At 46.5% G+C, this 25,029-nt stretch overlaps 1 long non-coding RNA gene across 1 annotated transcript in view; it reads right to left on the reverse strand.

Moving 5' to 3' along the window:
* Positions 1 to 4,907: 4,907 nt before the first annotated feature.
* The window catches only part of LOC119969578, a 104,586-nt gene continuing 84,464 nt past the window's right edge, over positions 4,908 to 25,029 (reverse strand). The window contains exon 4 of the long non-coding RNA XR_005461419.1: positions 4,908 to 5,028. This is a non-coding gene — a long non-coding RNA (uncharacterized LOC119969578). The remainder of the gene's footprint in view (positions 5,029 to 25,029) is intronic.

Consider the following 25,029-nt stretch of genomic DNA (forward strand, 5'->3'; position numbering starts at 1 on the left):
AGAAAGTGCAAACTCCACACAGATATTCACCCGAGACCGGAATTGAACCTGGGACCCTGGAGCTGCGAGACAGCAGTGCTAACCACTGTGCCACCGTGCTGCCTCCTGTTTGACAAAGAGTCATTCAGATTCGAAACGTTAGCTTCCTTCTTTCTCCGTTGATGCTGTCAGACCTGCTGAGATTGTGCAGTATTTTCTGTTTTTTTGTTTCAGATTCCAGCATCCGCAGTAATTTGCTTTTGTAATAATAATAATCTTTATTGTGTCACAAATAGGGTTACATGAACACTGCAATGAAGTTACTATGAAAATCTCCTAGTCGCCACACTGCACTGCCTGTTCAGCACATTGTAGTATTCTGAGCTTTATTAACAGTGGCATAGAGTACAAGAGAAAGAAGGTTATGCTGAACTTATATAAGACATTAGTTAGACCTCAGCTGGAATATTGTGTACAGCTCTGGGAGCTACACTGCAGGAAAGATGTGAATGCATTGGAGAGAGCGCAGAAGAGGTTTACAAGAATAGTTCCAGGGGTGAGGAACTTCAGTTATGAGGATAGATTGAAGAGGTTGGGACTGTTCTTGAAAAGAAGACAAAGAGGAGATTTGATAGAGATGTTCATAACCATGAAGCGGCTGGACAGAGTAGGTAGGGAGAAACTGTTCTCGCTCATAAAAGGATCAAGAAGAAGAGCGCCCAGATTTGAAGTAATTTCCAAAAGAAACAAATGTGATGTGAGAACCAACGTTTCACACAAGCGGTTCTGGTCTGAAATGCACTACCTAGACGTGTGGTGAAGGAAGGTTCAATTCAGGCATTCAAGAGAGCTTTAGATGATTATTTGAATAGAAACAATGTTCAGGGATACAGGGAAAGGGCAGGGGAATGGCACTAAGTTACGATGTTCATTTGGAGAGCAAATACAGAAGCAATGAGCCAAATGGCCTCCTTCTGCACTGTAACAACTGTGAAAGCGAGAGATACATTTGCCTCTGGGTCAGAATGTTCTGACTTCAAGTCCAACTTGTGCACAAAAGCATGGTTGATACTAGTAGTGGAATACTGAAGGAGTACAGCACTGTTAGAGGTGCTGATGAGAAGTTAAACTGAGGCCCTGTCTACCTTTCAAGTGTACATACACGATCAAAGTAGAGCATGAGAGTTATCCCTGATATCCTGCAAATATTTATCTCTCTGTCAACATTACACAAATGGAGATTATCACATTACTGAGTGTAGGAGTTGTTGTCTTCTTTGTTTTGAATTTTTAACTGTGCATGTGTGAAATGGATGTCTTCCAGAATGCGTTGATTTTTCAACCGCGCATGCGTGAAATGTCCATCTTCCAAAGCGCGCTATTTTTTCAAGGGCTCTTGCGCAAATTGGCCTTCCGGATTGCGCTGATATTTTAGTTGCGCCACAGCTTGAATAGCATTGTGAACTTTCGCCCCACATTCCCGGCTCAATATGTTTGAAGAGTTAGTTTTAACGGGTTCTCTCGCATGGCATACTTTACTAGGATTTTCTAATGTTACTTTTTGTTGCCTTTGCAATCTTTCACTCAGGTTTTCATTTATTTTCAGCCCACAGTGGCTATCAAACTTTTCAATAACTTTGTTATAGAAATTTTTCTCAACTGCATTCTCAAAGTGGAATGAGTTATACAATTCTATAGCCAGCGGTCCAGCCATTAACAGTAACAGCGCAATCTTTCGCTTGTCATTGGCTGACTCTAGGGCTGAAGCAGAAAGATATAACTGAAACTGATGCTTAAAACTTCTCCAATTTACATCTAGTTTAGCACAGGTTTTGAAGTGTTTGGGGATCTGCAGACCTACCAGCTCTTCTTGTTTCACTCTGTACTTCCAGATGTGACTGGCTTGTAGACGGGTTTTTTTCACAAAGATTTTTATTCTCTCGACAAAGATTTTTTTCCGACGATCTTCTTGCTCATCTAACTAAACCTAATTAAAAACCTTTAGTGATCACTCCTAGTACCATGTTGTGTTCTTTGCTTTAGTTATTTCAGGATGGTGAAGGCTGTAATGCTAACAAAGAACAGCAAGCTGTGTTTAACAAACAAAGCTAATTTATTACAGTGTACTGAATTAGATTTGAACATATTACTAAGGAATTAGTGAAGTAAAGATTACACTACACATCTACACTATACTATTAGTTCAACTATCTCACAACAACTCTGTCTTGCTCTCTCCCACCCTCTCCAACTATTTCCCGTTTACCTCCCAGAAGCCAAAGGCATGTGATATTTATATGGTTGCTCAATAGCACCATCTAGTGACTTGTGTAATAACATCACATTAACCCTTTATGTGCTTTACAATATCGACATATTGTGACAGGACTTTGTGTTCAAATTAGCTGTCATGTTTCTTATGTTGAAACAGTAGGGTCACTTGGCTAGTCAGCTGGTTTGTGGTACACAGCAAGGGCAGCAGTGCAGGTTCAATTTACGTGCTGGCTGAGGTTATTCATGAAGGCCCAGCCTTCTCAACCTTCTCCCTCGCCTGAGGTGTGATGATCCTCCGGTTAAACCACCACCAGTCAGCTCTCCCCCTCAAAGAGGAAAGCAGCCTGTGGTCATTTGGGACTATGGCGACTTTACCTTTACCTAATATTGCAGCAGTGACTAGAGTTCAAAAAGTGCTTCATTGGCTGTACTTAAAGATCTTAGATACTTTCTAAAAAAACATACATTATATAAATGTAAACCTGTTTTTGTCTTTTATAGTCAGTGAAGCACTTTTGAAGTGTAGTCACTGTTATAATGTAGGAAACATGGGCGACAATTTGCACACCACAAGTTCCCACAAACATCCATGTGCTCACCACATCATCTATTTTTGTTAGGTTGATTGAGGGATAAATATTGGCTAGAGTATAAGGTGAACTCCCCTCTTCTTTGAAATAATGCCATGGGATCTTTTACATCCGCCCAAGAACTAACAGGGCCTTGGTTTAGTTTCAATCAAAGGAATCACCTCTGACAGTGAAGCTCTCCCTCACTACTGTGTCAGTCTCGATTTTGTGTTCAAGTCTCTCGAGTCAGAAGTGAACCTACAGTTGGCAGGATAGCCACCGGGTGAGCCACAACTGACTGTAAGTCAATGCACTGTTACTCCTGCTGCCGAAGGATATCAGGTTCAGCTGCGCTTGTGCACTCGGCCGGCATAATGACTCCCCCAGCGTGTGTCCGACTGATCCTGGAGCTTTTCCAGTCGATGGTAGGAGCCATTGGTGTTTAAGTAAAATCCAATTTCCTGGTTAATGGGGCTCTTATGTCCAGAGCCCCACATTGGGCAATGATTTTTAAATGCAATATTTTTTTATTATTGTGGTGAATAAAAGCTCTTATCACAGGTACATGAATTGTAAAGAGTGAACAGGGGCTTCCCAGCTGCCGAAGAATACATCCATTTGTAGAAAATATTACAGTAAGAAGTCTTACAACACCAGGTTAAAGTCCAACTGGTTTGTTTTGAATCACCAGCTTTCGGAGCACAGCTCCTTCCTCAGATGAAGGAGCTGCGCTCTGAAAGCTAGTGATTCGAAACAAACCTGTTGGACTTTAACCTGGTGTTGTAAGACTTCTTACCGTGCCCACCCCAGTCCAACACCGGCATCTCTACTTCATAGAAAATAGTAGACGTGAATGATGGAGCAAGCTCAGATATGTTGCTTCTCACAGTCTTTTTGACAGCATCAGCAAAACGCTGTTAAAAAAAAAAATCAATATTTCCAATGAGAATTTTAATAATAACGAACAGATCATTTTAGGGCACAGTGGATCCGAACATGATTCTGTTTTAATTTACTACCTGGTAGCAGGTTTCAGTTCCCATTGCAAAACGTAATTGCATCTGAATGTCTAGTTGCAAATGATGAGATGAGTTATGAGATGAGACACTGATGGCGCTTAACAGCATCTCCGACTTTCCGTGATTAACTCTGCCTTTGTGCATGTGCAGGAAGTGCTACCCCTAGTGTTGTGACAGAAATGAACACAGCCGAAGAGTAAATTGGGAGCCGTTAACCCTTTGAAAGTGAAACTGGTAGGTTATATAATTGTTAATGCTGATTTTCCTTCATTTGCCTAGTTGAGTGAATGTCCATCTTCTTGAAATATTGAAAATGTTTTTCGATAATCTGCAAGTATAAATATTCTACTCTAATATTTTGCAATGTCACTAATATATATGCTATGAACAGCTGGAATTGAAGTGCCAATACCTGGGGAGACTCTCCAGCTCGCAGCTGCCCAATTATACTATTGCATTAATAATTGACCTGCTTCTCATTATTCAGTTAATTAGTAATCCAATTTACAACTTTCTTTTCAATTGCCTGACCTTTCACTCTAATCATATATCTCCTTGTCAAATCCTTGCCAAATTTGAAGTTATATACTACCCAACAACTTGACACATTAATGTCCCCAAAGAAGTCCAGTAAATCTCATGGACCTGACATGCTATAGATACTCTTCTTAGCTGATTTGAATTGCTTTCTTTACATTAGGTCTAATATCTTTCCCACTAGAGATGTCAAATAGATTATCAATGCATGGGCTTATGAACCTGATTTATTTTATTAATTGAATTCCATTATTTAAAAAAAAGCTTTTCATGCTAAGCCCTGGGCCACAACAGCTTTAGTATCTCCCCTCCTGGTTGAAATTTATAAATTTCAATTGTAACAGATCCTTTACATCTGTTTAATGTTGACCCTATATCTGAGTTAGCTCAGTTGGCTGGGAGGTTGAGTGTGTGGTTCAGAAGAGCACTGATAGTGTGGGTTCAATTCCTGCTCTGGCTGAGGTAGACTTGAGAGCTGTTTCCTGAATCACATGACACTTTCATATAATAAGGTGTGGATATTTGAAACGTACTTGTTTTAGCCCTTGCAGCAAGCAATGTGAGTCAGCAGAAAGATCTTAATAAAGAAGATGCTTGATTGTTTCCAGAGGCTTCTCTTTGCAGACGTGAATTCTCCTGACATCGAGATGCTGAAAGAGAAAGAAAGACGATGATTAGTACCAAAATGAATAAAGGTATATGATTAAATAAATAAGTAATCTTTTATTGTCACAAGCATGAAGTTACTGTGAAAAACTCCTAGTCGCCACATTCGAGCGCCTGTTCAGGTAAGCTGGTACAGGAATTGAACCTGTGCTGCTGGCCTTGTTCGGCATCACAAAAGCCAGCTGTCTAGCCCACTGCGCTAAACCAGCCCTTATGAAATGAAATGGAATGAAAATCACTTATTATCACAAGTAGGCTTCAAATGAAGTTCCTGTGAAAATCCCCTCGTCGCCACAGTCTGACGCCTGTACGGGGAGACTGGTACTGGAATTGAACCGCGCTGCTGGCCTGCCTTGGTCTGCTTTGAAAGCCAGCTCTTTATCCCTGTGTTAAACCAGCCCCTGACAGATACGCACTGGCAAAAGTACCTAAACTTACCTTAATTACTCCTGTAAGGCCATTAAGCTTTTGGTGGTATTGCGTAATTACTTTTGGAGTGGTGGAGGTAGCAGTGAATGCATCTACCATTTCCCGTCCATAGCACACACCATCCTCTTGCAGGCTTTCTGCTCTCTGTTTTTAACAATCTTGACCATTGAGAAGAATTCACCAGATGCATCCAAAAATTTGACAGCGCTCCCAACATAAGGCATTTCAAAGACTACAACAGAACTGATTTCCTCTCTCTGCCTCAGCAGTATGTTTATCAGAAAGGCACTGCCACTCTAAAGCCACCCTGAGTGCCAGGCGGAAATTACACTTAGCTACGGAAATTATTCCTGCTCTGTCGCTGTTTGGAAAAAAGCCCAGACCTCTATATCAATCCATCTGAGTACTTGCGAGGTGAGAAATAGAACATCTGCACAGATGGAAACATAGGAAATAGGAGCAGGAGGCCATTCCGCCTTTCAAGCCTGCTGCACCATTCATTATGATATACATATGCAATTAAATTTTCATATAGTACCAATGGAACTTACTTTTACTGTTCATTTTGTAGTTAGATAATACATTTTCATTCAGTGTTCCTGCACTGGATTATATAATGTTTCTTTGTATCTCTTCAAATATTAGAAGCATTTCTGAATAATATTAAAAACACCTAAAGCCTATGGAAGGACATTTATTCACAACATCTCACTTTGCAAAGGGATTTATGATCAATGCATGAAGATTAAAAGAAACAGGCCAGGGATGAAGGAAAGGCAAGACGGCCAAATATAAATTAATGCTGTTATTGGGGTGCGGGGTGGGGGGGGGGGGGGGGGGGGGGGAAATGCGCGGGTGCATGGGATGTGTGCTTTGCCAAAAAAAAGACAGGTCCTTAGGTGAGCTGTTCCCTTGGTAGCATCTTTGATAGCATTAGCTTCTCATTGCATTCCACCTTCAGGTCCCATGGAGTCAGCTCAGGAATCAGTACTCCTGATTCCAACAGTTTTGCTGTTTCTCCAATCGCAGACTGCTTCTCTCATACATTTAGTATGAAAAGGTCAGAGAGGACCAGCCTGGGATTGGTGGAGCCATTTCTTTAAGAATCATCCACTACACTTACTGGTATTTAAAAAACAATCTCAACATGCCACACTGGGTGGCTTTGCAGTTCACATCCATGCCACAGACTGGACTTTAGACAAGAATGCGCTGAAGCATAAAGGTATTCTGCTGGTACACCCAGATCTTGCGACAATAACCTTACCTGGAGGTTCCTTTAATTGCTCACAGTCACCTGTAGGATTTGTCATTCTTGAATGTGGTTCCTGATTGCATTTGGGATTTTTCCTGGATGCAATAGGACTGAATGGTGTTTGAGGAGCAGGGATGGATCTGCTTTGTCCAAGCTTATGCCTTGCCTTTGTGTTTATTGTCTTCATAGGGCCTTGCTTCTGAACAAATCCTTGTCACCTTGGCTGACTGCAACTTACCTTCTGTGGGATCCGAGATGCAAACCTATAGTGTGGAATCCTTTGCCATGTCTTCTTGTAGCTACTGGCAGTAGAGTTGTGGAAAAATGTACCAGATTAATTTGGAGAACATCTTCAAGTTCGATGTCAACTCAGTCAACTTCTAGATCGAAGGATATACCATCTGATATGTTGGCTGAGGCAATCTGCTAAGTGTGTCAGTTGTGCCCATCAAGTGACCTATCTTGTAATGAATCTGATAGTTGTAAACTTGAATCTTTATCAAGAGGTGTTTCAATCTTGGCGGTGCACTGGCCAATGATTTGCACCAGTGGCTTATGCTCGATCTCTGCCACAAACCTATTGCCCAAGAGATAGGTATGGAAACACATGATTCCAAACACGGAAGCTAACGTTTCCCACTCAAAGTTGGAGTAGTTGGATGCATTACAGACAGAGATTTTGAAGCAAATGCAATCGGTTTGCCTCCTGTAGTATGCACATTCCCAGACCTTTCTGTGAGGCATCTATTTAAAAAAAAATTTAGAGTACCCAATTATTTTTTCCAATTAAGGGGCAATTTAGCGTGGCCAATCCGCCTATCCTGCACATCTTTGGGTTGTGGGGGTGAAATCCCCGCAAACGCGGGGGGGGAATGTGCAAACTCCACACGGACAGTGATCCAGGGCCGGGATTCGAACCCGAGTCCTCAGCGCTGTAGTTCCAATGCTAAACACTGTGCCACACGCGGCTCCTGTGAGGCATCTATTTCCACAAGGTTTGAATTAAAACACAGTGAGAAGCTTATACGAATCAGAAATTAAAACTGATACACTAACCCAAGTAGAATTAAATCATTGTAGCAGACATGTCTTTTAGAGTCCATTAGACACGGTGAAAAAGAAAGTCACGTGTCTCACCCTTAGACTTATTAAGTCGTTTTGGATGAACAAGTCACCAAGGAGATTCAGAGGGGAATGTCAGCGACACTCCAGCAGGTCTATAGCCGATTGGAGGAGTCACAGAGGCTAAGGGCGCAGGAGATGGCGACGGCAATGCGTTGTGCCAAGGCCAACACTGCTAGGGTAGCGACCGCAGTGGAGAGCCTGGTACACAATGTCGGCAGCATGAGTGGAGGTGTCCAAGGCATGGCTCAGCCGGTAACAGCCATGGCTGAGCGCCTCAACAGCATATCCCAGTCGCTGACGGACATCACCCAGTACCAGGTGGACCTTGATGAGGCACTGTGGAACATGTCCCACTGTCAAATGGGCATTGCTGGGCGCATCAGAGCATGTTCCATTCACTGAGGAGCATCGCCGAGGGTGTCGACACCATGATGCAGGCATTGGAGAGTCACCAGGGCTGACAGAGCTAGATGAAGCAGGGGCAGTCGAGACTCAATCCCGCTGCCCCTCCATCCAAAGTGAACCCCAGAGTCCTGTGGGCACTGATCGGGAGGAGGGGGCGTTGAGTGTCAACCTGAAGCCATCCGACAGAGCGGCGATGGCGGCCGCCTGCCCACCCGAGTTCCACCCCCCTGACAACGATGCGTCTTGCAGTCAGTACCCGGTACAGTGCGGCACGGTGGGGCATGTGCCATCGGCAGGTGCGCTGGGGCGCTCTGGCTCCAGACCCCGAGAGGACACACACCAGGGGGAATGATGGACAAGGCCACGTCCTATGTGAAGGGGGCGAGGATGAGGGCCTCCCTGTTCCTCTAGACTTAATGGACCCTCGCCATTTCCACCTGTCTTCCATCCTCCGGCTCGTCCTATGGGTCCGCCCCAGTCTTGTCCTCATCTTCCTCCTTGGAGGTGGCCACAAATTCCTCCACCTCCAGCACATCACCCTGCTGCTGTGCCAGGCTGTGGACAACATAGCAACCACCACAAAATGGCTGACCCTCTGGTGGTATGTTGCAGGGCACCACCAGAGCGGTCAAGGCATCAGAACTTTATTTTGAGGAGTCTCTGATCAATGACAGATCGGTTGGCCGCATGGCCTTCTTTGTATCAGGTCTCCGCATTGGCCACTAGCCTCCATTCCTTGCATCATTAGCCAGGGTCCCTCAGCGGGTACCCCTTATCGCCCAAGAGCCAACCAGCCACCCTGGGATGTCCCTCAAAGACGCCGGGGATATCCGGCCCCTGGATGCAGCTGTCGTGCACACTCCCTGGGAAGCGTTCACACATGTCCATGATCTTCATGTGGTGGTTGCACATGACCTGGACATTCAGGGAGTGCAGTAGGTTCCTGTTTATGTACGGCATTCCCATCGGCCCGGTGCACACAAGGCGACATGAATGCTATCTATTAGCTCCTGGACCTGGGGCATCCCGTCAATGGCGGAGAATGCTGCTGCCCATGCATCCTGTTGGGCTTGGTCCATGTCAAAGTTTATATAGTTTTCTGCCTGGGTAAATAAGGCATCTGTAATTTTATGGTTGCACTTGTGGGCTGTAGCTGTGAGATACTGCTCGAGTCCTGCTCGGGCCCTGGAATGATCCTGTGATATAGAAGTTCAGGGCTGTGGTGACCGTGACAGCCACCGGGAGCGAGTATCCTCCATCTCTACTTGGTGCCACATCCGCAAGGGCATGGCCCAGGTGCCACACCGTCTCCATCTTGAGGTGGAACCTCCTGTGCCACATGCTATCCGTCATCTATTCGAAAGACCAGCGCCGCCTGAACACCTTGGGCCATCGTGGACCTCCCTCTCTGGGTCCCTCCGTGGCTTGATGGGGAGCCGGGTCCTCAGGGTGTGGGATGAGGCTATGCACATGCCATGAGCCTCTGTCAACGCTGCTGCCATTGCCTTCACCAGCGCCTGGCCACCTGGCCTGCAGCAGCACCATGAGGGCAAGTTCTGCAGGGTCCAAGATATTGTCCATCCCGTGGAATATCTGTCAGGAATTGGAGAGGATATGAGACTGACAACCAGCAGCGCCTTCCACCCCGGGACCCCCAGTCCACCATTGCATCTCGACCCCCCCCTCTCCCAACAATACGTCCTGTCCACACACCCCCAGTCGCAGTTGGGTTCCTGATCACCAGACCCCAGACACCCACACATAATGTTACCTGGACCAGGCACTGGTTCCCTTCCCGGTAACACATTCACCCCCTCTGGTCGCCAAAATGTCCCCAGTGCTGGGGCCCAGCTACTGGGTGTTCAGATGTTGGCTGCTGCATGAGTGGTGTTGCCTCCTGCAGTGTTCAAACACAGTGTCCAGGCTTCATGGTTTGATTAGGATGCTGGGCAATAACTCCCACTTGCTACATGGCACACCTACCCACGGAGATCCACTTGTGATGTGTGAAATGCCCCTCAACCCCCCCTCATCCAATTGCAGCCCACCCTGACCGAGGCTGGCCCCCGTTGGCTCCCCCACCCCTCTCCTGTGAGCTCTCGGGCAGCACCTCAGTGCCCTCAGGCTCTCTGCCTGTGAGCGACTCACCTCCTTGGGACCGCACAGCAGCCCTCCCGCCAGCTTCACGTTGTAAAAGGAGTACTAATCGGCACCTTCGTGACCACTTAGTAGGGAGGCCGTTAGATCGCAGGAGGCCGTTAATTGCTCCCATTAATTGTATGGAGATTGAGCTTAAGTGTTGATTATTGGTTCATGGTATGGCGGGATCCTGATTTCGCCAATGGGGGCAGGCTGGTTAGATACCAAAAAGATTGGCGCCCTGCGTGGTTCTCATTTTGGACTCTCCCGCAACACAACGGCCTTGAAGCGCTCTCACTTAAACCATTAAATCGCGCCCATTTCCTCTAATCCCATCTGTTTTAATTTTGCTCATTAATCTCTCATGTAGGATTTTTTTAAATCAGAAGCTTTCTGAATATCTAAATACATCTCATCCACTGGTTCTCCGATATCCATTCTGTTAGTTATGTCCTCAAAAGCTTCTGGTAAGTTTCTTAAACATGATTTTCCTTTCATAAACCAATGTCATCTTTGTCTAATCCCATGGATATTTTCTAAGTGTCCTGTTATCCCATCCTTTATAATGGACTCTCGCATTTTCCTTACTACTGATGTTAGGATATCCAGTGTGTAATTTCCTGCTTTCTCTCTCCCTCCTTTTTAAAATAGTGGGGTTGCATTTGCCACCCTCCAATCTGCCAGGACTGTTTCAGAATCTATGGCGCGATACTCCGCCCCCCACGACGGGTCGGAGAATAGCGGGAGGGCCTTCCCGACATTTTTCCCGACCTCCCGCTATTCTCCCCCCCCCCCCCCCCCACGGCCGCCCCATGACACGAATCGCTGCTCCCCGGTTTTTTACGGCGAGCAGCGATTCTTCCCTATCCGATGGGCCGATTTCCTAGGCCTTTACGGCCGTTTTCATGAATTTAAACACACCTGCTATAACAGTTCGTGAAAACGGCCGCAAAGTGCCGTTCTGCACGGGTGGGATGGGCCCGTGATCGGTGGGCACCGATCGCGGGCAGCGGGTCCGATTCCCGCGCACTCTTTGTCCCTCCGCCGCCCCGCAGGATCAGTCCGCGGGTGGCTGAGGGGCATGAGGGGCCGCGCATGCGCGGGTTTGACGCATATGCACGATGACGTCATCTACGCATGCGCGGGTTGGAGCCGTCCACCCCGTGCATGCGCGGCTGACGTCATCGTGCGCGTCAGCCGCTGTGAGTCTTGGCAGCCGGGCTTAGCGAACGTTCGCTAAGCCCGTGCTGCCGTTCTTCCCGGGGCCGCGATGCTCGCCCCGACCGGGGGGGGTGAATCGGGTCCCGGGAGGGGGCGCGGAGGCTGCCGTGAAACACGGCCGGTTTCACGGCAGCCTTTACGACTCTCCGCATTTGCGGAGAATCGCGCCCTAGAGACTTTTGGAAGATTATAGCCAACACTTCCAATATTGCCATGCCAACCTCCTTTAGTAGTGTGGGCCGAGGGGTTTATTGGCTTTCCATTAATTTCTCCAGCTCATTTTTTAAATAATACTATTCTCTTCAATTCCTCCTTCTCACAAGATCCTTGATTCCCTCGCATTTCTCGGAAGTTAAGAACTAAAGTAGTTGTTTAATTGCTCTGCCATTTCCTTCTTCCCGATTATAAATTCTAATCACAACCTTATCTGGTCTGATTTGTTTTGACAGATTTTTTTGCTTTTTTTGTTTGACTCTCACTTGTTTGCTATCAATCCAGCTAACTCCTTGGTCACTCTTTCCTGACGGCGTTAACGAATCAGAATGGTATCCATGGAACTGCCAGTCTAAGCAATACAACTTTATTAAGGTCTGACCAAAACATTGAGGGTCTGCTCATGTCATGTAAGAATTTCAAGGCTACAGAGGGAAGACTTTCACCTTCATTTGACAGATCATTGATGTTGACATTCTGGGAGAGACATCTGGGATTGCAACACATCAAAGGGAACACTTTTAACTACAACTTGACAAGCGGAAAGTTTAATGATTTTCAAAGTTACAGAGGGAGGATCTGTCACTTGACCCCCATCCCGGGAAAGACCCCCAACCTGAGCCCACCAGTCCAGCTCAAGTCTCCCTGACTCCCGCCACTCCTAAAAGACCCCCCCCCTCGGTACCCCTGGAGGTAAGTATGGAGAAGTTATTCACCCCTTTGCCCCCTCCCCCCTTGGGGTCCATACCACCTGGTCCCTGCTTGACAGGACCATGAAAGATTGGCACCCATGGGACTTCCAGCTGGGGGAGGGGGTGGTTGGTGAGAGAATACCGGGAGGTCAGACCATCTGAATTGCTCCGACCTCTTTAAATAGTCACTACAAAGGCTTGTGGCCCATTAGCACAATGAAAGCATGGCCATAAATGTACAGGTGGATCTTCTTTATCCCGAACACTACGACAAGACCCCCTTTTATGATTTGGACTTAGTTACGCTTGGTATCGGCGAGTGTTCTGGAGGCAAATGTGATTGGATGCTCTGTCCCATTCTCCATGCGGTGGGCTAGGACAGCCCCAAATCTGTAAGGCGAGGTATCCCACATTAGCAGGAGCAGCTTGGCATGGTCAAAATGGGTTAACCAACGTAATGATGATAGCTGCTTTCAAATTTCGGAGAAGGCCGCACATTGTGGCTGAGCCTTTTCCCATGGCTGGCCCTTTCTCATTAACCAATGGAGGGGGGCCAACAGGGTTGCTAGGTTGGCGACGAATTTCCTGTAGTAATTGATGATCCCTGGAAACGAGCACCGTTTTGTCGGCCCCTTCGGTACGGGAGCCTGCCGGATTGCTCACACCTTGTCCTCGACCGGGGTGGCGGCCGTGGCGGTCGCGTGGTATCCTAAATAAGTCACTTCAGCAGCGCAAAGCACACATTTCACCCTGTGCAGGCAAACCCCGGCTGTCTCAATACATTGGAGAACCTCGGCCAGGTTCTGAATATATTCCTGGTTGGAGGCCCTCCCTAATTAGAACGTCATCCAGGTAGACCGCTATGTGCAGCAAACCCCACAGTATATTCCCATAACCCATTGAAATATAACACAATCAGAGGACACCCCGAAAGGCAAACAGGTGTATTGGTCCAGCCCTGGTGTGTATTCATCGTACCAAATTTTCGGGACCTGGGTCCAAAACCAATTGGAGGTACACGGGGCTCATATCCAGCTTTGTGAATGTTTGGCCGCTGCTCTGAACTCCGGGTAGTGGTCCCCTTCTCGCAGAATGGGATAACAATCCAAGTGAGACACTCTGTTCCCAGTCACCATATAGTCGCAGCAGAGGCGAATGGAGCCCTCAGGCGGAGGTGCTGCAGCCAATCATAGCCCAGTAATCTTGGCCTGTCTCTTGATTTTTTTAAAAGTTTGATTTATTATTGTCACATGTATTAGTATGCAGTGGAAATTATTGTTTCTTGCATGCTGCACAAACAATGCATACCGTACATAGGGAAGGAAGGAGAGACTGCAGAATATAATGTTACAGTTATAGCAAGGTGGAGAGAAAAGATCAACTTAATATGATGTAGGTCCATTCAAAAGTCTGATGGCATCAGGGAAGAAGCTGTTCTTCAGTCGGTTGGTACGTGCCCTCAAACTTTGCTATCTTTTTTCCTGACGAAAGAAGGCGGTCTCTTGTATGTCCGGGATGCGTGGGGTCCTTAAGTTTGCTGGCTTCCTTTCTGAGGCAGCGGGAATTATAGTTAGAGTTAATGGATGGGAGGCAGGTTTGCGTGATGGACTGGGCTACATTCACGACATTTCGTAGTTTCCTGCGGTCTTGGGCAGAGCAGACCTCCATACCAAGCTGTGAAATAACCAGAAAGAATGCTTTCTATGGTGCATCTGTAGAAGTTGGTGAGGGCTGCAGCTGACATGCCAAATTTCCTTAGTCTTCTGAGAAAGTAGAGTCATTGGTGGGCTTTCTTAACTATAGTATCGGCACGGGGGGACCAGGACAAGGTTGTTGGTAATCTGTACATCTAAAAACTTGAAACTCTCAACGCTTTCTACTTCGTTCCCATTGATGTAAACAGAGCATCCCTACGTTTCCTGAAGTTGATGAACAATCTCCTTCATTTTGTTGACATTGAGGGAGAGATTATTGTCGTCGCACCAGTTCCCAGATTCTCTATCTCATTCTGTACTCTGTCTCGTCATTCTTTGAAGTCCAACCCACTAAGGGGTGGTCAGCAGCAAATGTGAAAATCGGGTTGGAGGGGAATTTGGCCAACACAGTCATAGATGTACAATGTTATAATAGGAGGCTGAGGACACAGCCTCTGGACACCACTACGAAGGGTAGACTGGCCGATTGTTGTCTGTATTCGACCGGGAACACCGAGGTACCCGCAACAGCCAACGGCTCCCCTGTGTACGTAGCCAGCTGGTCAATCTGCATCTCTCAAAACCAGGGCCTGCATGGTCCGATCAGATCTGTTCAATGTGCAGCGGCTGACCACAGAGACTGCTTGGGAGTGTGACGTGGATTGATGCCATCCTTGCGCTGCTATGCAGTTTAACTGCTGGTACGGGAATTCCCTTCATCCAATGAGCGTGCACAGGGAGGGCCCATACCAGCGGAACGGTAGGGGTGGGGGGCTTTCCTTGGGCGTCTGTCGCCCCGGTCTGATGGTCTGTTGTTGGCCCACATCCAAGCTGCCGGTCTTTCCCAGGTGGGGGGGAACTGTTCAACGGCCCCCGGGCCTCCTTCGACTGCGTCTGGCTCCCTGCAGTAGAAGCCCCAAGGTCAGGGCCTCAGAAGTATGCTTGGCATGTGACCGTGTGTCCCAAGGTGAGGACCACCATCTCTTGGAGCTCCTGGACCCCCTGCTCTGCACTTTTGTGGGTGATGGCAATCTCGACTGCTCGCTGCAAGTCTAAACGGGTTTATGCTCGGAGTTTTCATTGGGTCGCTGGATCCAGCAAACCAAGCAGTCCCTCAAGGTTTTGTTTAACATCGTCCTGAACTCGTAAAATTCAGCGGGTTTTTGTAGGTGGGCCACAAACTCGGTGATGGATTCCCCTGATTTTGGATAGATGTGTGAAACCGAAAACAGCGGACAATTATTGGTGGCTTGGGGATTAAATGTTCCCCGATAAAGCCGCTGAGGCGGAGAAAGACAATGGCCGGATTCTCTGTTTCTGAGACTAAGTGTTGACACAGGGGCAGGATTTGTGGACTTCTGCAACAGCAAAACTGGCACTGCAACTGCATCAATTTACCAACCGTTAAGGGGCTAGCACCGGCGCCACGTGGAACTTGCACGTTGCAATACCAATGAGAAACGGTGCCAGTTTTGCTGGTTTGGGATTGACATTTAGGAGGCTAACAGGCTAAACTACAGTTGCAGATACACACTTTATTCTCCACACACACCATCCCAGCCAACAAGATGGCAGCAAGACGAGCGGCACCAAAGTTTACAGATGCTGAACTGAGGGCCTGCTGGATGCCGTGGAAGAGAGGCGGGTGACTCTGCACCCTGCGATGGGAAGGAGGCTGCTAGCCGCCTCCGATTGCCTATGTGCAGGTGGCAGAGGCCGTCGGTGCCTTGGGCAACATCGCGAGGACCGGCCAGCAGTGCCAAAAGAAACTGCACGACCTCCTCAGGGCGGCCAGGGTGAATAGGCAGCACTGTGCCCGTAGCACCAACCCCTGTCCCAGATACTCGTAACCCCACCCCATTCCCCACCCAGAGGGCGGTCGCACCATATGCCGACACCCATACCGGCCACCATGGTTGAGTGCCCTGGCCACTGAAGCCACTATCTACCCACCCCCTGGGCTGCAAGCATTGGACTCTCTAACAATGTGCGTTTTGTGTCCACCCCCCCCCCCCCCCCCCCCCCCCCCCCCCCCCCGCAGAAGAAGGTCACTCACAAGCACTAAGAGAGGGAGAAGGCTGGAGGGAGACCGTCCGAACCGGCGGCTCCTTACCGCAGCAGAGCAGATGGCACTGGACGTGGTCGAACATCCAGAAGAAAGGGCAGTCTTCAGAAAGGGTGGAGGGTGGCATTGGGCAAGGAAGTGAGACCCCGCTGAGTTGTGGTTCCCCATTGCACATGTGACTGCCCCCCACATCACCCCACCACCACTTTTACACCCATCACCACCCCCCACACCCACACCCACACCACGCCCACACCCACCACCGCCCCTGCTCCACCATCTCATCCACCTCCCCTTCTCCAAATACACACCCATCCCCCTACACACCCCACCACCCCTACTTCACCCCAGGCCACGATGTAATCATGAGCCTTGTCTTGTCTCTTGCATGAGCTGTTGGTGATAAGGGGAGTCCTTTTGGTGTTCCCTGCCCCCGACCCCAACCACAACCACAACCCCAGGTGTCAACCAGCGACAACAGTTACAGCGACATGGACGAGAGCCATCGACCTGCACCCCGAGATACCCCAGAACTCGAATCCAGGGAAGACACCAATTTCCCATCACAGCTGTCTCCATCACATTCCACCATCCCAGAGACACTCACCTCGATTGGGCATTTTAATGAAGAGGCTCCCAGACAACTATCTGGCAGCCACGATTTCAGCCGCAAGACCGATTCTCCGCCTAATCACCTTTCCTGATTCCAGCGTCGGCCGATTGAAAATCGCGCCCCTTGTATCACCTGGTGTGTCGAGTTAGGCTTACCTGCACTTTGTGAAAGAATTCATTATAATGCTTGTGATAAATCTTATGTAGGTACAGTTTCCAAATAAGCAAACTCATTCTGCTCAACAACACTATCTTAACAGTACTTGCAGCCACATTTTAAATATTTATCACAATTGAAGTCAGGGGAAATTTATAACCCTTCATTAAATGTTTTTAAGGTAAAGATAGATAGTTTTTTGAAGAATAAAGGGATTAAGGGTTATGATGTTCGGGCCGGAAAGTGGAGCTGAGTCCAAAAAAGATCAGACATGATCTCATTGAATGGCGGAGCAGGCTCGAGGGGCCATATGGCCTACTCCTGCTCCTAGTTCTTATGTTCTTATAAGCTAGTGAGCACCCTACCAGAAACTGAATCTATGTTGTCCTTTGTTATTTAGAGCAAGCAATTCTTCCAGTGCATTGAGCTAATTAGAAATATGGTTGACTGAAGTTCTTGATGTTTAGACCTGATGACAAGCTCAGACAAAGTAAATAACCAAAACTGGGTCACAACAAATTAAACTGAATTCTTCGAACAATCCAGGCTAATAATTTTCAAACAAGGGAGTAGTAAGTTGTGCTCAAACAGCAGAAAACCCCAAATAATAGTGGATGAAGTAACTTACACTCAAATATAATAATAATAATCTTTACTGTCACAAGTAGGCTTACATTAACACTGCAGTGAAGTTACTGTGAAAATTCCCTAGTCGCCACATTCCTGCACCTGTTCAGGTACACAAAGGGAGAATTCAGAATGTCCAATTCACCTAACAGCACGTCTTTCAGGACCTGTGGGAGGAAACCCACGCAGACACGGGGAGAAGGTGAAGACTCCGCACAGAGAGTGACCCAAGCCGGGAATCAATCCTGGGACCCTGGAGCTGTGAAGCAACAATGCTAACCACTGTGCTATTATGCTGCTGATGTACCATCAATTGGACGCGAGACACGATGAAGGTCCAAACTTAGGCTTTAATCAGCTAGATGTTAGCCCGGTGGTCGACTACAGTGAAAGGCCGACCGCCGGGAACTCTGGGTACTTATACGCCGCCTCGGAGGTGGGGTCTACTTGCCTCTCGACCAATTGGCGAGCAGTCACATGACTAGTCCCAGCCAATCAGACGAGAGGCACATGACCAGCCAGAGCCAATGGGAAACCAGTGCTCTGCACCAATGGCAGTGCTCTTATTTATACCACCACAGCTGCCTATGTAGACGCATTAGGTTTAACTCTTATGTCCTCTGCTGGGCAGGAGTGGGTTGTTACACCCTGAAAACTTCAGCATTGAACTTTCTATCCTGGTTCCATCCTCAGTCCTCCTGTTACCATTTCTGCCGCATCTTGGAAATGGACAATCGGCTTTTGTGCCTTTTCAAATTTGAAATATGCAAATCAGGGTTCGATGTCATTTGTCAATTCATTATGCAATGTTCAGCTTCCAATGTGTTAGGGATATCCTTGTACACATTCCACCCATTGGTGCATGAATACTCTCCCTAGTTTGAGAAACATTTTGCCAACAGCAAGACCTCTCTCACTCATAAACCTCCCCCCACCCCCCCCCCCCCCAATATCCCCCATGATTGAATGATCTTCCCTCTTAAAGTCCAGTCTGCAGCTTGGCTCCGGAGAGCAAAATGTCAGAATTCCAAAATCCCCTGATTGATTCCGGATCCCATTTGATATGTTGCTGACACTCGCAGCTTGTGGAATATTACACAGATGAGCCCTTGCCAGCAAAATGGTCCAGGCTTCCCACTGAGGACACTGGGAGGACAATACCTCACTGCTCAACACAACCCAAAATGTAAATCAGGCCTACAGGCATTTATTACATGGAAGGATGCCTTTCGGCTTGTCTCCTCTCTGTAAGATCTGGAAACTTAATTTAATTCCCTCTCCTTTCCCTTTTAAAATTTTGTCTTTTACAAAACTTACCGAATTTCTAAAAATGACGATTCTGCCTGTACTGATTTGGCTAGGTCATGGAGTGAGTAAGTGGCAATGAAAAGCTATAATCTGTTTAACCTCAATTATTGGCTTAATGCGTGAATTTGGTGTTGAGTCGGTTTAAATTTAGTGCTTGTTGAAAAATTCTTTATACTACTTAGAAGACAATGGCCGCAATCTAACAAAAGTAAAACAGAGTGCCGCTCTGGGTGGGATTAGCAGGATATGCTGCTGAGAACGACCCTGCTATGTATCGGTACTCTGTCCTGTTTTGTGCCCCGGCCAGGATTCCCTGACGAGGCCGCACTCAGCCGCATTTCTTGCCCTGAGGATATCTGGCTCAGATGCCATTTTCGAATGGCACCGCAACATCACAACCCCACCAATGCATCCCCCAGACCCCTCCGAATGCCACAACGCACCTATAAAGGGGTCCTTTGGTCCCCCGCACAACACCACGTACAGGCAGGATCCCTGGCATAGGCATAATGCCAGCTGGGCACCTTGGCACTGCCAGTCTGTCACCATGGCAGTGCTACGTGGGCATCCTGGCAATGCCAGGCTGGCACCCGGGTGGCACCAGCAGTGGCAGGGTGCCACCCTGCCCATTGGCCAACCACCCGGGGGGACTCCGATCGCCTGGGAGACCCTGACAGGTACCGTTCCGCCTGGTCCCTGTTTGTGGGGACCAGCACTGAACGGCTCCTGACTGGGGATCTCACTGGTGAGGCCTGTGGATGCCAGCTGGCCGGTTGATCTGTGAAGGCAGAGATAAGCCAGCTTCTAAGCAGACTTCACCCTGCGCGACTGGATCCCACCCATCTGGTTAGATCTTGCGAGGCGTAACGGCTGTTGGGAAGTCCGGGGAAGGCCTCTCCCACAGCATCTACCGACCGCATCGCAATCCTGTTTGGGTGCAATGTGGTGGGTATATCATGCACAACATTTCTTCCTCAACAGACATATCAAGATCCGCAATGCAAAAGTCATCTTATATTTTCCACATTTATCTTGTAAATTTAGTAACAGATATACCCCCAACAGTAATGATGCATAGCTCACTATTTAATGTGGCTTATTCTACTTTTTAACTTATAACTTAAATTCCAACTGATATTCAATATTATCTAGGTCAACAAATAGATTTTATAAACTTTTTTTCACATGTTAAAGTCCCATAATACAAGAAGAGAAGCTATATTCTTTGTATATTAATTATTGAACAACAATTACACTAATATGGATAGTCAATCAGTGTCATTCATTGACCACTTTCTATTCCAATCCACTTAAGGAACTTAGGTCAAAAATATAAAGCAATCTAGCTTTGTACTAAATTAAAACTAAAATCACCTCCGCATGGGAAACTCAGTTATTACAATAATGAGAAAGCATATTGGTCAAATTGAAAATTTAATTAGAAAGAAAATTGAATTGAAATTGTTGAAATCAGTATACCTTGATTCGCTATGCATGTCTCCTGAATGTGGTAAGCTGGATTATGCTTTACATATCAGAGTTCCAGCAGGGCAGGACATACCTTATAGGTCATTATCCACACACAATAGCACTGCTGTTGCTAAGATGGCATAAAATGGGAGCACAATGTTAAATATGTCATTGACTATCAAGAACATGTTAGCTGTTCCTTATTTATAGGCTCTATCTATACTTAATAGAGGTGCCGATATCAAGCTGTCAAATCATACTTGCTACTGCAGTCGACTAGAAAATCTAATTAATTTTCATCTTCTTCAAATGGATTCAAATGTCAACATTGTATTTATCAGAATACTTCAGGTACTCAATCCTGCCCACTCATGCACATTGCCAGCAAGATTCATTGAATGAAATAAGGAGTAGAAATATTGGATGTAATTTTACGGCATAGTGGGGGAAGGGCAGCAAAAAGCAGCGAGCCATTCAAAAGTCAATTGGGCTCGATTTACCAGTCATCTGGTCCCACGACGGTGAGCCTAAGCCACAGCTTCTTTGGCGGATGAGGATGCAAACAACAGGAAGCCCCATTGAAAGAGGTGGGCCTGGAAGGTCCCCCAATGGCCAATGGCAGGTCACCTCCATCACCATAAAATATGCCATAGGGGGGAGGGGTGCACAAAATCCGCAAAAATTGTCTTTGACGAGACTGGAAGATCCCGCCCATGATTTCCACTTACAAAGCCATGCTGACTGACCCTAATCAATCCTTGCTTCTCTAAATGCCTGTAGATCTTGTCGATCAGAATACCTTCCAACAACTTATCCACCACAGACGTTGGGCTCACCGGTCAGTAGTTCCCAGGCTTTTCCCTGGAGCCCTTCTTAAACAAAGGCACATTTGCTACCCTCCAATCTTCAGGAACCGCACCTGGGGCTGTTTACAATTCGAATATCTCTGCTAGGGGACTCACAATTTTGTCCTGGGGTACATTTCCTTAGGTCCCAGGGCTTTATCTACCTTGATGCGCTTCAAGTCTTCTAGCGTCTCCTTCTCTGTAATGTGTACACTCCTCAAGGCATCACTATTTATTTCCCCAAGTTCCCTAAAATCCATGCCTTTCTCAACAGTAAATGCAGATGAGAAATATTCATTTAAGATCTCACCTAACTCTTGTGGATCCGCACATAGATGACCTTGTAGATCCGTAAGAGGCCCTACTCTCTACCTAGTTACTTTTTTGCACTTTATATATTTATGGAAGCTCGTTGGATTCTCATTTTCCTTATCTGCCAAAACAATCTCATGTCCCCTTTTTGCATTCCTGATTTCCCTCTTAATTCTACTTCGACAACCTCTATACTCTTCAAGGGATTCGCTTGATCCCAGCTCCGATGCATGTCATGTGCCTCCTCCTTGGAATGTGCTTACCCTGAACCTTGTTAATATACTTTTGAAAGCCTCCCACTTACCAGCCATCACTTTGCCTGCCAACAGACTTCCCCCAATCAACTTTTGTAAGTTCCTGTCTAATACCATCCAAATTTGCCTTGCCCCAATTTAAATTTTTAACTTTTGGACCAGACCTATCATTCTCTATAGCTATCTTAAAACTAATGGAATTATAGTCACTGGTCGCAAAGTGATCCCTCACAAACACTTTAAGGAAAGGCTGCCCTTCCTTATTTCCTAAGCGGAGACATTCACATACTTAATGAGAAATTCCTCCTGAATACACTCTGCAAATTTCTCTCCATTCAAACACCCAATGCTATGACTGTCCCAGTCAATGTTGAAAGCTAAAGATCCCAACTATTACCACCCTATTTTTCTTGCAGCTATCTGTAATCTCGTTACATATTTACTCCTCAATTTCCCGCTGACTATTTTGGGGGACTGGAGTACAATCCTATCAAAGTGATCTCTCCCTTCTTATTTTTCAGTTCTACACATTTGAAGACGCAGTGGGCGAACCCTCGGATATATCACCTATCAGTACTGCCATGATATTCTTCCCAGTCAAAAACATAACGCCCCCTCCTCTCTTACTTCCTGTTCTATCTTTCCTACAGCATCTGTACCCTGGAACATTGAGCTGCCAGTCCTATAAATGCCAACTATTATGTAATGTTTTGCTTCTGTGTTAGCCATATCTACCAATTTGCTATCATTTGAAAAATTTGAGATTTCAAATTATTGTTCAAATGTAAATTATGAGTATTGGTCCTTGTTGAATACCACTCTCTACCTCTCTCTCGTTTGAATAAATATTCTTTACCTCCGCTTTCTGTTTTCATTGTTTCCTTTATCAGTTCCGTGATCTGGAGGCTGATTTCGCTCAGTTGGCTGGACAGCTACTTTGTGATGCAGAGCAAGGCCAACAATATGGGTTCAATGCCCTTGTGAGCTGAAGTCATTCATCAGATCTTCGCAACCTTGTCTGAGGTGTGGTAATCCTCAAGTTAAACCACCACCAGTCAGCTCTCCCCCTCAAAGGGGAAAGCAGCCAATGGTCATCTGGGACTATGGTGATTTTACCTTGTGCTTTGTATCCTGATTACACATGCCTTAACTTTTGTCATGATTATGTGGTACCTTATCAATGGCCTTTCGAAAATCCAATTATATGACATTCGCTGCATTATGTTACCTCTTCAAAATTTTCAAGCAGGTTAGTCAAGCATGCATTACCCTTTCAGAAACTATGCTAACTATTGCTAACTATTCCCGTACCAGCCTCCCCAAACAGGCGCCGGAAGGTGGCGACTGGGGGCTTTTCGCAGTAACTTCATTGAAGCCTATTTGTGACAAGAAGCAATTATTATTATTACTATTGTCTCTGGTTGGTTGCCTATTACTTTGTTTGATATAAATTCCAATACCTTTCTTATTTCTGGCATTAAGCTGAATGGTCTACATTTCTCATGCATTGTTCTGTGTCTCCTTTTAACCTGGATCTGAACTTTTATCCTCTTGCATTCACCAGTTGGTCAAGTATTTCCTCCTTTTCTATCCCAACTGCAAATATTCATTCTTTTGTGTTATTGTGTGAGGACAAATTTTTTGAATATCTGAAGGAAATTGGTGACAGCCAATTTCCAGTATCATTGCAGCTTTTATATTTTACCTACTGATTGCAGAGGAGTACTTTAAATCCGAGTAACAGTGGACTTTTATGGTCACTTAATTATATTCTGCACGTTCTCCCTGTGCCTGCGTAGCTTTCCTCCGTATGCTCCGGTTTCCTCCCACAAGCCCCGCAAGGCGTGCTGTTAGGTAATTTGGACATTCTGAATTCTCCCTCTGTATACCCGAACAGATGCCACAGTGTGGCAACTAGGGGCTTTTAACAGTAACTTCATTGCAGTGTTAATGTAAGCCTACTTGTGATAATAAAGATTATTATGTGATCAGAGATCAAAGAAATGTGATGCATGACATTTTGAAGTCCAATATGCATTTGATGCAGCTGTGTTTTGGGCCTCGTTCTGACATGTTATCTGAGAAAAGCAGTTATTTACTGTGATGTGTATACATTGTTTAAGCCTGTGAGTCATCACATTTTCAAGTACAAGATAAACTAGCTAATATATTAGAAAATGCAAATCATGATGCAGCTCATGGAACCAGAACTAAACCCTTTATTAAAAATGGGATGCTACAATTTGTTCATTGGTTCTGATGAAGGGTCCGCACCAGAAATGTTAACTTGTCCTCTCCATTGATGCTGAATGACCTGCTGAGTGTTTTCAGGCATTTTCTGGTTCTTGTTTCAGATTATTAGCATCGGCAGTATTTTATTTTTTTGGTCATCTCTTTGTTCGGGAAAGTTAGATATTGTGAAAATCACAGAGATTAACAACTGTTTTTTCTGTGCATTCACACAGGTTCTGATGCCATTTTAGTTAGAGGGAGGCAGGAATGTATAGAGCTTCCCGATCAGGCAGAGAATGGATTGTGCCCTGAAAAACCAGTTTGGCGGGGATGCTCTGATCCTCCGCCAATGGCGGCAGTGAGCGATCCGTCCCTCACCAGCGGCACTGTGCGAATCTGCGATTTGCATGTATTGAAATCTGATTAAAAGGCTGGTGCTCAATTCTCCACTACTGCTACCTCCCCCCCCCCCCCCCCCCCCCCGCCCCCACTATTTACTCCACCCCTCACAGCCAGGAATCACTCGGGCGTGATTAATACAAGTCTTTGCTAGTGGGACTTAGAGACCATGGCCATTGAGGGGGAGCAAGGGGATAAGGAAACCATTGAAACTTTCCAGGCTCGCTGGGAGGTGTAAACCTGGACCTCAGGGAATAGCGGTAACGACTTGGGGGAAAGTGTGTGGATTGTCAGGCACCCCACTTAGGATCGGGGTTCCCAGGCTGAGACCTCCATTTCTGCATGAATTCATTTAAATCCACCCCTAGCTGCAACTTACAGGCTCCAGGCTGTTGAGACTGCTGACAGTATCCTGCAAATGCTCCGAGGGCTGCTGGTCATGTGGCAACCCACCCATCCAGCCCATCTGGGCACCATCATACTTCTGCAGCATCACCAAGGGATGGACATGGCCATGCTCAGCCACCAGTA

Source organism: Scyliorhinus canicula, chromosome 7 (genome assembly GCF_902713615.1).
Source record: "Scyliorhinus canicula chromosome 7, sScyCan1.1, whole genome shotgun sequence".
In the NCBI taxonomy this organism is placed as follows: domain Eukaryota; kingdom Metazoa; phylum Chordata; class Chondrichthyes; order Carcharhiniformes; family Scyliorhinidae; genus Scyliorhinus; species Scyliorhinus canicula.